We start from the raw sequence: 14,262 nt of genomic DNA on the forward strand, positions 1-14,262 counted from the left end.
AGGAGTACTCTATCCAATCCCCTCCGAAGTAGTTTTGATTTTTCCTGTAATTAATGATGTTGGGTTACATATGAAGTGCAACGCTTCACAAAGAAACCGTGAGAGAGGTATTCACAAGAGAGTCCATCAGTAGGAGCTTTGTATGGCTATGCCTTGAGTTCAGCGTGAAATCCCTCACGAAATCCCTCAAGAAGGGCTGAAGGAGAGGAGTTGCTTGTGTGCTGTACAGGTTACAATGGAGATGTTTCCTCTTTATTCTACTCACCAAACCATATCACCTTAAGCGCCATTACCCCCAAACAGGATTTGCTGCGCCACACTTAAGAGCTGGGAACAGGGCGCAACAAGTCTGTGATTATTCACCACCTTTTGAAGATGTTGCTTTTGTCTCACAGTGTTACATTTCATTTCAGGTGATACTACATTCATAGCATATAATAGTTTTGATATTTTGTTGAGGCTAACCAATAGGATGGCGGATGGAGGACCGCAACGGAAGGGGTGAAAATAGCAACGGTTGAGAATGAGGTTTAAAAAAACCTAAGGAGCAGGAGATCTATAGCATACAAAGACTATGAACTGCCAGGAGACAGTTAAGACTAAAACTGTAGGGTTATGGGTCAGGGCAAGTGAGATATTGCATGTGAGATATTTGCCTTCTCCTGTAACTGATGATCTCTTAACCACCCATATATTATTGACACGCTATAAAGCCGATGATACACGGTCAACACGCGATGTGCCAGAGATGTGGATCTTTGGGTGTAAAGCAGGCCCAAATATGAAGCTCCGCTTTCAAAAGTGGGCGGGAAAACATGTAGACAAAAGCTAAGATCGAGCTTTCAAGATGGCTGAGTAAAGCGGTCGGGGTTGTTGGGCTCAGCCGCTTCCTAATGTATGTGATAATTGGCAAGGTTGATAACAATACATTCAAGAGAAAACGACAGTGGGTAGCAGCCAAGAGTAGTGATTTTAAGGACATCGAAAGTGCATCTAATGTTGATAAGGGAATGTAAAGTGTTTTTTTAAAGCGCTCTTCTGCCAATAATGTTGGCCTGGCTGTGCATGGCTCTGTGAGAAAGGAGGGCAGGGTGTGTACGTTGGATAGCGGAAAGGCAGATGCAGAAACCTTTGGTGTGGATGGGTGGGGCTGGAAGTACCCGTTGGCTGTGTGTTGATATGAAACTCCCTCTGCTGTTTGTGGTTGGTGATGACCGGGCAGGTTAGTCTTATGGGCAGCCCCTTGATTGTGGAGTGCAAAGATGAACAGCAAGATGGTTAGGGTCTGAATCTGTTAAATACACTAGACCTAGGAGGTCATCAGTAGGAGTGTGGTAGGTGTAAAGATGCAATATTTTAGTAGTGAGGAGTTTGTTGAAGGGGGAGGAGGGTGCAGGTGGGGGCGTTGTCACTTCCTGGCTCTGGGTGGTCAATTTCACTGTGATTAAAGGTGTGGACCAGTGGCACGCAGCAGGGAATAGTGGCCGAATAGGTAACTAGTGTGGACAGCCTTTCTGCACACAGGTGTATGGAGAGGAGTGAGGAAAATGGGAGCAGTAGAGTAGATACGAAAGGAAATGTATAGAGAAATGCAGGTTTGTGTAGTGTGTGGGGGATCAACATAAACAGAGGAGCACTGGACAAGATGGGGTTCATTTGCCCTGCTGCACAAATGAACAGTTGCGGGGTGAGGTGGAAGATAATATGGGGTGGGGCAAGAAAACTCAGTGGGGGGGTGGTTGCCAAGAGTGCAGCTTTTGAAGTGGCTGTTTATTGTTGGTTCGTATTGAGGATTGGAAAAGTAAACACGGGTTGTGGGTAGACCTCTCTTGGTACAAATTGCCTAACCGCAGCACTACTGATGGGGGTTCGTAGAGGGGAGTGGGTGTAAAAGGACGAACAGGAAAGAACCGGTTTGACGCAGAAGAGAATTTGTCAAATGTATGTTTTAACATAAAGGGGAGGAGGAGTTTGATCGATGCCTGATACCTTTGGGTTAAAAGGTGGGGGCGCTATGTTAAATGTGGAATTCTCATAGGGCATTCATTAATATATTAAGGATGGCAAGGTTGGTGGCCGTTTTTTTGTAAGCTTTGACCCCTCACACTAAGGCTACCCTTTTCCAACAATCTGTGGGTGTCCCTGTTGATTTCATTCGTTTTTCAGAAAATAACCTTATTGCCTCTAATTCGGAGACGGAGAAGCACATTGGTAAAACTATTGCGCAGCATCTGCATTAACACTCCCGCGACCAAAGCACATTTGCTTTCTGTTTTGCCACATCACCAGACCATATCCGTTTGAGAACCTGCAGCCATTTTTGTTTGCTTCAACTGGGAGGGCCTGTTCATGAAGGGAATTGCTTATGCTGGCAGATCTGGATGAATAACCATACTTAATTTACATTGCATTTAAGCTGTTTTTAAAATACTTGTGAGTGCTATTATTAACTGGTAAAATAGCTCAGTGTGTTAAGCGCTCATGCCAGAGGTAGGTGAGCTACTTGTGGCCATGTTTGAAGCCCAGCGCTGCCAAATGAGCCCCTGAAGCTTCCGAGGTCGATCAGCTCATGACCATTGAGCTGGGTAATACTACCGCATATTAATGCAGCAGGTGTCCCGCTTGAAGCCTTATAACAAAATGTCATAGTATTAGCTGATGGTGAATAAATGTAGCAGTGCAGTCTCACACTCTACAGACCTAACTCAAGTAAATTCTTCTAAGAGCGCAACATCTCTATAACCAGCCTATTCCCTATTCCTGTGAATATTAAGAGTAGGCATTGCAGTGGTGCTGGACCTCACTCTAGAGCAGTGGTCTTCAAACTTTTTTGGCCTGGGCCCCCCCTAAGCAAAGTTTGGGCAGACCCGGCCCCCCAAAAGTGCCAGATGGACAGTATGTAGAAATCGCTATGAACCTTTGTGTGCCGTCACCGCACCCTATTCCCAGTACAGACCCTGGGCACTCCCCACCCTACTCCCACGACTATCCCAGTGCTGCCGCCCATCCTGCTCCCACCACAGTCCCATAACACAAACATACACACATCCATACACATTTAAATAAAAGAAAAATCGCCATAAACGTACCTTCTGCAGGGGCCTGCGCGTGGTTGCTAGAATGCCCCGCTCCAGGTTGCTCTGCCCGTATGTGCGAGGAGGCACGGGAGCACCCCCTCGCACATACATACATGCAGTGCCCCAGCCAGCATTTCCAATGAGCTATGCAAGGCTGGCGAAACAAAACACGCCCAGCGTTGCATGGCTCAGTGATCATGTGCGGCTGGGCAACTGAACTGTCAAAGGCAAACAGTGGGGCTCATTACGAGGTGGGTGGTAAGGGATTACTGGCACCGGTAAGGGCACCGGTGCCAGTAATCCCTTACCGCCCTACTACGAGTTCCCTTTGCGGGTCCTTCCTTAACGTCTGGTTTTTGCAGGCGTTAAGGACGGGACCCGCAAAGGGATACCGGGGTCAATAACGGTACAGCAATTTGCGGGACCGTTATTGCCGCCTTCCCCCTTCCCATTGAGCCCTATGGGGGCTCAAATGGGAATGGGAATGACCCTGGTGAATGGGGAATTACCGGTCCCTCCGACCTCGGAATGGACCGGTAATTGCTCCATTCACCAGGCCGGAGTTGGAACGAGTTTGGAGGCAGCCATGCCGCAAATAGCGGCATGGTTACCTCCAAACTCGTAATGAGGCCTAGTGTCTCCCTTTAACAGTTCAGCCAGCCTAGGAGCACTCCCTCAGCTGGAAAAAGCAGCTCCTCGGCTCCTCCATAATGGGTGAGGGGGCCAGTGGGTGGACGCCCCCTCACCCATTATGGAGGAGCCCGCAAGCTTGGACTTGCCTATAGGGCAATAGGGCGATGACCATACCAAAAATGCAAAATGCTAGTGTAGGCCAGTCAAAATGGGCCACTTTTTTGGACAATGTGGGCCAGTTTGAGGAGTTACTTCACTATGCAGCTAGTAGTTTTGACCATTGTTGCTGAATAAATATTCTTTAAATATCACAATTTGTTTACATTTCAACAAAAAACAACCCCTTGGGTACTATTCAAACAGTCTGTGACTAAAGGACTGAATATCCATTTGCAACTGCTGGCCATTTTTTCATTGGTGCCCAAGACCGTTTTATGGTCCAGTCTGACCATGTGAGCTGCCCACTCCCATTTCCTCCGATCTAAAAAAAAAGAAATTCATACTGGCCTCTGGCGCCCCACCCACCCCCCATCGAGGAGGCGGCCACAGTTTGAAGACCTCTGGTCTAGAGAGTCCACGTCGCCATTTTCAGCCAGAGCAAGGAGCACAGCTCAACCTGTGCAGGACTAATGGGGTGCCCACGTTTCCACTCACTTTAGTATGAACTGAATGCGTTTTGACCAATCAGAGTAGCTGGAACATTTTAGCCAATCAGATTTCTGAGCATTGTCGGAGCCACCGCAACTAATGACTTGCTGGCTTTCCTGGAACCCTACTTTGTAGGAAAAGTACGCAGAATGCTGCGCGTTTGGTGTAGCGAAGTCCAGGCCATTCCAGATCACACCAGCCACCCCACCTGAATACCCCATTAGCACACCTATGGGTGTTCTTAACAAATCAATTAATTATTTCACATCTATTTGTATGTATTTACCCAGAAAACCCCAAGCCAGTCCTAGTTCTGCTATCTGTGTCCTTTATCTCTTCAGTCCCAATGCAAAGACTGCAGCGTAACCCTGCTTTGAGGATAAGAAAAGGGAAGAAAAAGTTAAAATAACAGATTTAGAGCGAGGCATGAATAGATTTCTATAAATGTCACGAGCCACAAGTAGGATACACATAGTCTCATGTTGGTCTGATTCGTTCTGCTATTCGTTCCCTCTACCGTGACCGCGCCGCTGAGACAGTGCTCCATTGTCATGCAGTGACTTGGTTCCAGTCATGTGGCCGCACGCACTTCCTCTTCGTCCTGCAGTAGTGGAAGAGGGCACAAAGCTTCCATAGATGCCATCAGGCCACACACATGAACTGCATTTGTCTTTACCCATTTTCGCTCCACAGACTTTCCCATGTGTCTGCAGAGGGACATTAAAGGAGGGCAATTGAATGAAAGAAGAGGTGCACCAAGCCTGCTTCATGCCAGGGTTGCCTGTTAGGACTCCGCCCATCCAGAAGCATTGAAGCACCCTCCTTGCGTATGAGAGAGGTCATCCTGAAGACACTGTAAAATAACATCATGTAGGTCTTGCTCCCATTAGACCTCTCTGCCACATCTGCTACAGTTAACCATACCACACTCTTTCATGGCCTACTGCATACTCTGGGCTTCCATGGCAAAGCGGTAGCCTGGTTATCCTCCCTCCTGAAGCATAGAACAGTCAACATCGATAAAAGTCATTTCTGTTCACAATCTCATTCCATCACTTGTGATGTCCCCCAAGGTTCAACCCTCCCCCTTTTATGACATGGGGCCAATTGCCTCTATCATTGAACAGCAAACCACCTCCTACCAACTCGATGCTGACAATATGCAAATATTCATCAATCTCTGTCTTAACCCAGAAGCCAATCATCACATTTGAGAAGGTCTGAATGTATCCAGATTTGGATCAATGACATAAGCCACTGTCTAAATGGATTGAAGACAGAGATAGCTGTCTCTGGCATTGAAGTACTCAAATTCCTCCTCTTCTCGTGGACGCCTGTGTTTTTTCTGATCCCACTCCTCCAGTGAGACAGTTAGAAATGTAGAACCTTGGGGATGACCCCAGACTCTAGGACATCCTTTGACAGTCAGGTCAATGAGGTCACCCACAAAACACACTTCCAGTTTTGTATGTGTACGGGGATCTTAGCTGTTGTAGACAGGTCTAGCAAGATCGAACAAGTTGGAGCCCTCGTTATCACCAGACTCGACTATTGCAATATCCTTTGGTTGTGTATCCAAAAGAAATGGCCCTACCAGCTCTGGTTACTTCAGAAGGGAGCTGTCGGGCCAACTCTGGTCCTAGGAGCAGGAGACCACATGATATCAAGTCTCATGGCACTGCATTGGCTCTCAGTTGAAAAGAAAAGTAAATTCAAAGCTCTATGTATTTTGTGCAAAGCTTTTTGGGGTCAATGCCCTGCCTGTCTGAAACAAGGCCCCCACAAGTCCAGACCATGGAGGAACATAAGGTCCATGTCCAACAGAAACGTCTAACTAACCAGGTTTAAACATCATTGCCACGGGGTAGGGCCTACACGTCCCTAGGGCCCCAGTTCTGTAACAATGTTCCTGCAGCTGCCTGATGTTAGAGAAAGACTTTCAGTCTTACAAGAAACTGTTGAACGCTGAGCTTTGTATGTCTGCCTTCAGTTCTGGAGACAGAATTGTGTCTAGAGCCTCCATCTAGAAGCCCACCCGTGTCGGAACTAAGCTCTTGCTGCCATTCACTGTGTGAGTACTGGAATGAATATTAGTGGATTAACTGACCCTGCATTGCTTCGTCTAGTCATGACCACTTTGATAATCTGGAGTGTGTAATTCTTCAGTGTGAGTGGTTATTCTAACCCCACTTGTTCCCTTACCCTCCCATTGTGTCTTCATCAGTGAGGTGCAGTTTGGTTTCCTATGACACAGCAACCCCCTGGAACACACTCTATCATTTAGGAAGGCAAACTAAAGACAAAACTTTATAAATGGAAGTTTTGATTTCATCATAACGGCTGGCATTCCTCTGAGCAAGCATCAATACAATGATTCATTTTTAAAAAAATTAATGTTATTAGTTTCAATACAAACCTTTAAAATATTACAGAACTTCACTCACATCTTGTCGTCAAATCATACAACAACCAAGTGGTTAAAAACCATCTTTCTATCTAAGTCCTTTGTTCCAAAGTCAATTCAGACTCAGTAGACATTTTCAGCTTGTCTTCAATGACAGCTAACAGAGACGTCAGTGGGATTATCAGCTTCATATTAGTGCCGTTGAACATTCTTACCCACCAATCCTCAGCACATAGGGAAGGATGTTCTTCGCTAGAGTGGCCCAAATGAATTGATCTCACATTTTTCAGTTCGGTACAAAACAGCACCAGGTGTGCTTTACCCATTGAACTGGCGGCAGATCTCTCGGAGCACGTTATTTCCCAGTCTGCCCGCCAGATTTTCAATTTCGCTGCATTAGGATTGGCATGCAAAGTTTCCAACTTGCCAATTTCACATTTCGTCATGTTAATTTTCAGCTTGTTCAGGGTGACATATTTTTGTACAGCGTCGAGCTTTCTTTGAAGACCAATAGGGGTCACGTCTAGTATGACCAAATCGTCCGCATAGAGCAACCAACTAACGTGCGACAAGTGAAACTTTGGTGGAAAAGCCCGAACAGGATTTATGGCGTCACCAATGTCTGAGATGAAGAGCCCGAAAATTGCTGCCGCCAAAGAGCACCCTTGTTTCACTCCCTTATGTGTCTTGATCGGTGCGGACAAGTTGCTCAATTGGTCCAAACGGATTCTGATTGTGGTTTCTGTATGTAACTCTTTGATTGCCTCTAGCAAACCAACAGGGCAACCCCAAGAACCCAACTTTTGCCAAAGTATCTCACGGTCTATCATGTCAAACGCATAAGAGAAATTGACGAAAGCCAGATATACTTTTGTGTTAGTACGTAAGGCCTCCATCTTCAACAAGTTCAGGATTAGTAGGTTTAACAAGCATCCAATGTTTTTAACAAAGCCAGCTTGTCTTTCGTCTACTCGTTTTGCTATTAGTGACCATTTAATCCGCTTTTTTTGCAGCACGGCTGTGTACATTTTACACAAGACGTCTAACAATGCCACTGGGCGATAGTTTTTCAGGCAAGCCCTATTGCCTTTCTTAAAGATTGGTACAATAATGGCCGTGTTCCATGAGGTGGGTGTCTGGCGTTGTAGATTTATTCTCTCAAATAATTCGAGACACAACTCAGCCCAAAGGTTTGGGAACTGTTTAATGGTGAAATTTGTCAAACTGTCTGGTCCAGGAGCCCTAGAGGTTTTTGCTTTTACTATAATGTCTGTGATTTCATCTTTTGAGAACGTTAGGTCCCACAGTGTTTCGTTAGGGATACATGGTTCTGAAGTATCATTGTTTTTACTATACAAAGTCTCGAAATGAGTCAATCACTCAGTCTCGGTCACCAGACAGGATTGCAATGCCGTCTGCAATGTTTCGATGTTGTTAATAATGCGCCAGAACTCCCCACTGTTCTTGTTGTTTAAGGTTTTCATAATCGCCTCAGCGTCTTGTTGTTGTAGATGGTGTTTGTGACCCTTTAGCCAATTTTTGTAGCTTTGTTTCGATGCCCGATTTCTTGGTATTCTTATGCACACTGGCAACTGATTGTTCCTACAAATCTCTGCTCGCATCAGTCTCTTTTGCTGCAAAACCTCAAGGTCGAAGCAATGAGTCTTTATGAAGGACAGTTGTTTAAGTCCTATATTTTTTGGTTTGAACTGAGATAATAAGGATGCATATGCAATCTCTTCACATTCCGTCCTAAACTGACCTTAATTCAACCTCAATCGTATTCGGTTGGCTTCGACCTGCACCTTTGTTGTCCATTTAGACCCTAGATGAGATTCGATCGTTAAAGATTCCATTTGTAACATTTCATGGTCACTATTACTCATGGAGAGGACTTTCAAGGTTTTCACACGTGGGTGAAGTACATCCGATGTAAAGATGTAGTCGATAGTGGATGATTGATCACCACGCTGCCAGGTTCGGCCCGGAGGTATGTCACCTTGTGTACAACCGTTTAGCATCGATAATCCTCGTGCATTTAATTCGTACTTCCATTCCTTTTCTAGTAAGGCTTTATCCGCTTTTAGAAGCTTGAAGTAGTCCATATTTAGATCACCACATACTATTATACTGCCCTTTGTGTAGATTCTGTCAGGCTGTCGATAATTGTCGAAACTTGATCAATGAATGAGTAGGTACCTGCTCTCTCATGATTCCAATACAGGTTTATCACATCCACCACGTTTTTTGAGAGATTGGTCTTACCTATCTCCGATACTTGGATGTACGGTGAGTGATTGGTGGATTTTATTAGGCAATAACCTGAAGAACGCTCAATCATGGTTAAAAGGCCTGCAATTGGACGCCCTCTCTCCGCCTTGCATCCAGGATTAAGGGCGCATTCAAATTCTGAGGAAATTGGTAATCAACTCATCCAGGTTTCTTGGAGGCAGGCGAGATGAATGTCTTGCAGCCAATTGATGTTAAGTAAATGAGTGAAACCTCGCGTGTTCCATGATGCAAATATACAGACTTGATCCGCTGAATTCGTCTGACGTTAACTTCTGGCTTTCTCATTCAGTGATTTTGCGAGCCAGTTCCATTCGCCTTTTTGTTCTTTAATAACAGGACTACTTGACAATATGATTTCAGTATTGCCAACGGTTCTATGACCGTTTATGGTGAGACTGATTTTGTCCATTGGGCTTGATCATGGATCTAGTTGGGTCTCAACAAAGGAAACCTTGCGGGGACCTGGCCTTGAAGGTCCGTTTTGAAGTGAGAGTTCAGTTAATGGAATATGTACAGCGGATGTTTGATCGACTAGGGCACGAGGCTGGATCTTCATAGATGTGAGAGATTGGATGCCGTGAGTAGTTTGGACTGGTGTAATAACTGAACTATTCTCATTCATATTTTTGATGATGGCATCCGCGATTTTGTAAATATCAAAACCCAGTGACAATAAGGCATCTCCTGCTTCAAGGATGGTACCTGCGATGATGTTTGAATCTACATGCAATATCACCTTGTCAGGAAACTCAACAATTTTTATGTCCCGGGAGCCCAGTGCTCGTAAGCGTGGGATATGGTGTAATAGTCTTATTACGTTAATGCGGTTCAGGATCAACTTGTCATGTGAGTCCAGTCTTTCTAGCATGAGTTTATCCAACAAAGTGTAATCCAAGTGTCGATCCGCATCATGCGCTTTACGTCCGATCGACGGCTTACCAACTGTTTTCGTTGGTTGTCTTTCTGGATTCCGTGTGGTTAGAGATGTTGTTACCGAGTTTAGAGTGTTTCGAGGGTCTCCTGCCAATTCCAGATTGGCGGCATCCAGAGGTGATTGAATGGGCTTCAAGATGCCAGGATGATTCCTTTGCGAGCTAGCAGCAATCCGCTCCCATTTTTCCTATAACGTGGTAAATGCCGGGCTCACGGGTGCAAGATCACTTGTGGGCAAATCCGCGGATTTGGAGATTATTAAACAAATTCTGCCACTGTTTAAAGCTTCAGCCTGGCTTTCGGGGTCTCCTGTAGAGTGGGACACACTCATCTTGGCGCACACTCTTGAGCTGTCCGGAGTGGTTGTTAAGGAAACCGTTCTCTGCGCCGCAAGCAGGTCAGGTGCTCCTGTGTCGTCAATTTCTGCTGGCTGTGAAGCAGGCATCGCATTTTCTTCGTAGTCAGAGTCTTCATACACTGATAGCTCCAAAAGATCGTCTGGGAGAGCCTGTGTGACATCATAAATGTGAATCACTGCGTCTTCAAGTGGAACAACAGGTAGAATGGGTAAGGTGTTGTTAATTACATTCATTGATGATTGCGGTCGTGAAAGCATGTTGTTAGCTTTCTCTACAATTTGTATCACATTGATGTTCCTCAAACGTTTTCGTGCACCTCTTAGTTGAGTCTTCTTTCACACGGGCAGGTTTTTAGTGTTCTTTGTTTGCGGCAGCTGATGATTCTTCTGGTTCAAGATTTTCTGAGGAATGGAATCTGCACCACAGAAGATAGGAAAAACACCTGCTGTCTTGGCTAGATCGATAACAGCGACTTTAGAGGCATTACACCAATCGGGAACTGAAATTCGAATTGCAGAGCTACCCGCCACTTGATCATTGAGCCGTGCCATGTTGGCAGAGCTTCTTTATTGTTGAAAAGCTGTATTGAATGAATTTTCTGCAGCATTTTCCGTTGTGTGCTTATCAGAAGCTTGGTCACCATTGGGTATAAATGGAAAGAGGTCATCAATCAAGCTGCCCTTTACGGCACCCCTCTCAGACTCAGAAGACGTTGGAGTCACATTTATTAAAGCCGCAGGGCTGTTGACCTTGGGGCCTGTAGGAAGTGCTAACAAATGATTTCAGGCAACGTCTTCGAGGCCCAATGTAGAAATTTGCGGCTTGGGTTGTGCGTTGAAAAGCGAAGTTGGATCAATCAGTATCGTACACATGCCCTTTAAGTGATTAGGTTGAAGATTCGTTACTGTATCCGTGTGGTTTTTCCTGAAGAGTGCCAATGCCTCTTTTGCCACTTGCGCGAATAGTTTTTTATCAATGGTGTCATTGCGTTTTTGGTCATTTGCCGAAGAGAGGGCTGCCAGCAATTTTTGGGTTTACCGCGTCCTGTTTGTTGTTAGGCGAGCTATGCAACTCCTCTAAGTGCAACAGTTTTGAGTTCATTAGGGCTACTAAGGTCGTTAAATCTTTTGTGTTTTCATTGATAGCCTCATAAAGTTTGGTAAAAGGCGCCAAAGAAATAGCCATTGAAGAAATTAATGTTGCTTGCAATTCGTTCATAGGTACATGAACACATGAGGCCACTCGGACCCTTGAGAGTTTTCGTCCCTCTTCGTTTGGACTTAAAGTCCGACTGGTAGCAGGGTTAGTCCTCCTAACATTAGGAAATGGTCGATCTACGAAAGAGGAATCCGAGGTTGAAGTCTCATCCGTTGTAGAGACCGCATTAGACTGATGATGCGATTTTTTTAATGAGTTATAACAAGATTGATGCTTAGTGCTGGGATTGATACAGAGTCTTTTTTCTGAGATTCCAGCAGATTTACAGGTGAAGCCTGGGTTGATTCAGCTGTAGACAGAACGTCTGCCGTTCAGGTGCATTTGTAATTAACAGCCCTCCAGATGTCTTTCTTAGCATCAGTAAGTTTGTTACAATTTCTTTTCAGAGACGTTTTTGCAGGTGACTTATTTTCAAGGATAGAATCCTGAAGTTGTTTTGAAGACCGAGCTTTATTTATGACAAGAAGATTTTGTAGAACATTAGTTAACTTCTAATGAGTTTCGCCTATTCGGAGCAACCTCTCTTGACATTTGTTCCTCCTGCAAAGGACCAGTAGATTTACTCGTTAAACAGCCATTGAATGATAGAAGAGCAGTATCAATAGATGGTGAACAGAGGATCAATGATGGCTGTACGTTAAAAACCTCGTCTTGTAAGCAAAGCTCTGCATGGTTTTCATGCAAAGTCGTAGCATGAGCTGATGCCGGCGAGAATTCATTGTTTGCAATGCGTACTTCTTCAATGCAAGCCATTTTATCAGTGCCTGTAGCGGTACTGCAGTCTGGACGGCTGAGGTCAAGCTGGTTTTGTAAGGTCTTGTGTTCGAAAGAGTTAACGTCATAGGCAGCAGGGCGTGGTCTCAGCGGAGCGCGATCCACGTCGAGCTCATCGTCTACCCCTGCCAAAGGAACAGCACCAATGCCCCTCCCCTCCACAGCCACGAACGCCGCACCAGCAACGAGCCCCACGACGGCGGTGAAAGGCGCCGAAGGGGAAGAGGAGGCAGCCGCCCACCGCGCCAGGTCACGCAGCCGCCACACATCCAAGCCTTCAGGCAAGCCGCCAACACTGCCGAGCAAAGACGCGGCCGCAACGCCCCCCACCGTGAAGGGCAACCCCACCAGCACCACCGGCGCCTCCAAGGTGAGACTGTTAGCAGGGTGGTCCAAGGGAAGAGCTACCTGGGCTGTAGTTACAGGCATGGGACGCACCTGTGGAGAGTTAATTGGCAGCATAACCCCACATAGGGTGGGATCCAAAGGAGTGCTACATGAATCTTTTAAGTAATTTGCAATGTTTATAGCGTCGGCTGCTATTGCTAAGTCACCCTGTTCTTCCGGGTTATGTAAATCAACAAACTCCTTAAAGGCACACGCACCTCCAGGTACCTCCAGCAGGGAGCACAGAATGTAGGAAGGCAGGTTGAAAAAGTCTCCACTCGCCACAGCTAAACAGTGTCAGCTCACCCTTTCTCCTCAGGGCTTACGTCGCAAGGGCGTGGGAGGTGGCCTTTATGGTCAGCTGACCCACAAACTCCTTAAAGGCACACGCACCTCCAGGTACCTCCAGGTACCTCCACCAGGGAACAAAGAATGTAGGAAGGCAGGTTGAAAAAGTCTCCACTCGCCACTGCTAAACAGTGTCAGCTCGCCCTTTCTCCTCAGGGCTTAAGCCCCCAGGGCGCGGGAGGTGGCCTTTTATAGTCAGCTGACCCATGAACTCCTTAAAGGCACACTCACCTCCAGGTACCTCCAGGTACCTCCAGCAAGGAGCACAGAATGTAGGAAGGCAGGTTGAAAAAGTCTCCACTCGCCACAGCTAAACAGTGTCAGCTCGCCCTTTATCCTCAGGGCTTACGTCTCAAGGGCGTGGGAGGCGGCCTTTATGGTCAGCTGACCCACGAACTCCTTAAAGGCACACGCACCTCCAGGTACCTCCAGGTACCTCCACCAGGGAACACAGAATGTAGGAAGGCATGTTGAAAAAGTCTCCACTCGCCACTGCTAAACAGTGTCAGCTCGCCATTTCTCCTCAGGGCTTAAGACCCCAGGGCGTGGGAGGTGGCCTTTTATAGTCAGCTGACCCATGAACTCCTTAAAGGCACACTCACCTCCAGGTACCTCCAGGTACCTCCAGCAAGGAGCACAGAATGTAGGAAGGCAGGTTGAAAAAGTCTCTACTCGCCACAGCTAAACAATGTCAGCTTGCCCTTTCTCCTCAGGGCTTACGCCGCAAGGGCGCCGGAGGCAGCCTTTTATGGTCAGCTGACCCACAAACTCCTTAAAGGCACTCACACCTCCAGGTACCTCCAGCAGGGAGCACAGAATGTAGGAAGGCAGGTTGAAAAAGTCTCCACTTGCCACAGCTAAACAGTGTCAGCTCGCCCTTTCTCCTCACGGCTTACCATGGCAGGCAATAATTCTTTAACCATTTTACTCGTCCTGCCCACTTCCATCGAAAACGTTTCTCCGACAGGCCGCTTTCGCCGAACAGTAGCCTGTCGGGGGACAACGGATGCGCTTACCTCACAATCAGAAAGTGGTGCGTGGTGGCAGCGCTATCGGCGAGGGAAGGATGGGTACGCGTGTGTGTGTGTGCATGTGTGTAGGCATGTGTCTGTGTATGAATGTTTTACATGTCAGGAGTCAGGGAGGACCCCTGAAAAACACATGACAGGGCATGGGGGAGGAGGGCAAG

This window comes from Ambystoma mexicanum, chromosome 4p (genome assembly GCF_040938575.1).
Source record: "Ambystoma mexicanum isolate Mex_15411 chromosome 4p, UKY_AmexF1_1, whole genome shotgun sequence".
NCBI classification, from domain to species: domain Eukaryota; kingdom Metazoa; phylum Chordata; class Amphibia; order Caudata; family Ambystomatidae; genus Ambystoma; species Ambystoma mexicanum.